The following is a 2,500-nucleotide window of genomic DNA, read 5'->3' as shown; positions in this document are numbered from 1 at the left end:
GTGTGTGTGTGTGTGTGTGTGTTGTCGAAGTGTTTCGTCTCGGAGCAAGTGAATGGGGGTTCAGTGTCTCGGAGTGATGTCACGCTGTAGTCTGGGTTGCCAAGCGATCGATCACGCAACACTCCCTTGTCGCCGGGGGCGACGGGCAGAACAGTGGAGGTTCTGGGGTTGGTAGGTAGAGGGTATAAAAACAACAAGATACTTTAATTGCCTGTGTGTCATTGTGGGTGTGTGTGTGTGAGAGTGAAGAGAACCAGTACGACGTAACTATGGCCCTAGGTGGTTGTGTGGGCTTGGACTCTGCTCTCTCTTTTAATGACCTCTAGTGTATAGAGAGAGGAAGGGAGGGAAGGGAGGAGGGAGGGAGATAAAGAGGGAGAGAGAAAGAGAGAGGGCTGGAGGGAAGCAAGTGGAGAGAGCTCTGGTAGAAAGAGAGAGACATGGTGAGAGAGAAAGACAGAGGGCTGGAGGGAAGCAAGTGGAGAGAGCTCCGGTAGAAAGAGAGAGAGACATGGTGAGAGAGAAAGACAGAGGGCTGGAGGGAAGCAAGAGGAGAGAGCTCCGGTAGAAAGAGAGAGACATGGTGAGAGAGAAAGACAGAGGGCTGGAGGGAAGCAAGAGGAGAGAGCTCCGGTAGAAAGAGAGAGACATGGTGAGAGAGAAAGACAGAGGGCTGGAGGGAAGCAAGTGGAGAGAGCTCCGGTAGAAAGAGAGAGACATGGTGAGAGAGAAAGAGAGAGGGCTGGAGGAAAGCAAGTGGAGAGAGCTCCGGTAGAAATAGAGAGACATGGTGAGAGAGAAAGACAGAGGGCTGGAGGGAAGCAAGTGGAGAGAGCTTCGGTAGAAAGAGAGAGACATGGTGTGAGAGAAAGACTGAGGGCTGGAGGGAAGCAAGTGGAGAGAGCTCCGGTAGAAATAGAGAGACATGGTGAGAGAGAAAGACAGAGGGCTGGAGGGAAGCAAGTGGAGAGAGCTTTGGTAGAAAGAGAGAGACATGGTGAGAGAGAAAGACAGAGGGTGGAAAGACAGCCAGTCAAACTCCCGCTTTGCCTCCTACATCCCCGTACAACAGACTAACATGAAATAAAAGCATTTGCAGACCTGACTGAACATAGCGAGCCCCATAGACTGATGTTCCTGCCTTCTAGAGACCAATAACAATGTTGTTGGCTTTTGTTCAGATAGCTGTGTATGGACAGACACACAGACACTCACACACACACAGACACACTGTATATGGAGCTACACACAGACACACACACACAGACACACATACACACTGTATACTGAGCTATGCTTCACTGGTTCTCCGGTTATCTCTCCATCAGTCCCCCGGCTTCATTATAGCTTCTAGCCATGCAGTGTAACACACCAGCACCAGACAGCTACTGAGCTTGATGTTTACACCATGGAGAGAGAGAGAGGGAGGGGTGAGGCAAGAAGGGGGGGGAGGGGAGGAGAGAAGTGTACGCCAGCTAGCTACTGAAACCCAACATTTAGATAGAGAGAAGGGAGACATGGGAGGAAGAGGGGAAAGGAGGAAGCTATACATCACCTTGCTGCTACTGTATGTGGCCGGAGGAAAACATAATTTATACAAGACCACGGAGAGAGGGGGGGGGGGTTGGAGGAGGGAGAGAGGGAGGGGGTTGGAGGAGGGAGAGAGGGAGGGGGTTGGAGGAGGGAGAGAGGGAGGGGGTTGGAGGAGGGAGAGAGGGAGAAGCTGAGCCTGGAGGACATTTAAAGAGAGGGATGGTGAAGGGAGAGATAGGGGAAATACAGAAAGACAGACAGGAAGATGTATAGAGTGAAGGGAGAGAGAGGGGAAATAGAGAAAGACAGACAGGAAGATGTATAGAGTGAAGGGAGAGACAGGGGAAATACAGAAAGACAGACAGGAAGATGTATAGAGTGAAGGGAGAGATAGGGGAAATACAGAAAGACAGACAGGAAGATGTATAGAGTGAAGGGAGAGATAGGGGAAATACAGAAAGACAGACAGGAAGATGTATAGAGTGAAGGGAGAGAGAGGGCAAATACAGAAAGACAGACAGGAAGATATAGATATAGATATATATATATATATAGGTATAGAGTGAAGGGAGAGACTTATTCTAAAATGGATGAAATACTTTTTTTTCTCATTAATCTACACACAACATCCCATAATGACAAAGCAAAAACCGTTTTTTTTACTCAGTACTTTGTTGAAGCACCTTTGGCAGTGATTTCAGCCTCGGGGGCTTCTTGGGTATGATGCTACAAGCTTGGCACACCTGTATTTGGGAAGTTTCTCCGGTTCGTCTCTGCCGATCCTCTCAAGTTCTGTCAGGCTGGATGGGGAGCGTCGCTGCACAGGTATTTTTAGGTCTCTCCAGAGATGATCGATTGGGTTCAAGTCCGGGCACTGGCCGGGCCACTCAAGAACATTCAGAGACTTGTCCCGAAGCCACTCCTGCGTTGTGTTGGCTGTGTGCTTAGAGGTCGCTGTCCTGTTGGA

The sequence above is a fragment of the Oncorhynchus clarkii genome, unplaced genomic scaffold (genome assembly GCF_045791955.1).
Source record: "Oncorhynchus clarkii lewisi isolate Uvic-CL-2024 unplaced genomic scaffold, UVic_Ocla_1.0 unplaced_contig_12704_pilon_pilon, whole genome shotgun sequence".
Taxonomy (NCBI): domain Eukaryota; kingdom Metazoa; phylum Chordata; class Actinopteri; order Salmoniformes; family Salmonidae; genus Oncorhynchus; species Oncorhynchus clarkii.
The sequence above is the reverse complement of the archived record's forward strand: the minus strand, read 5'-3'. Positions refer to the sequence as shown.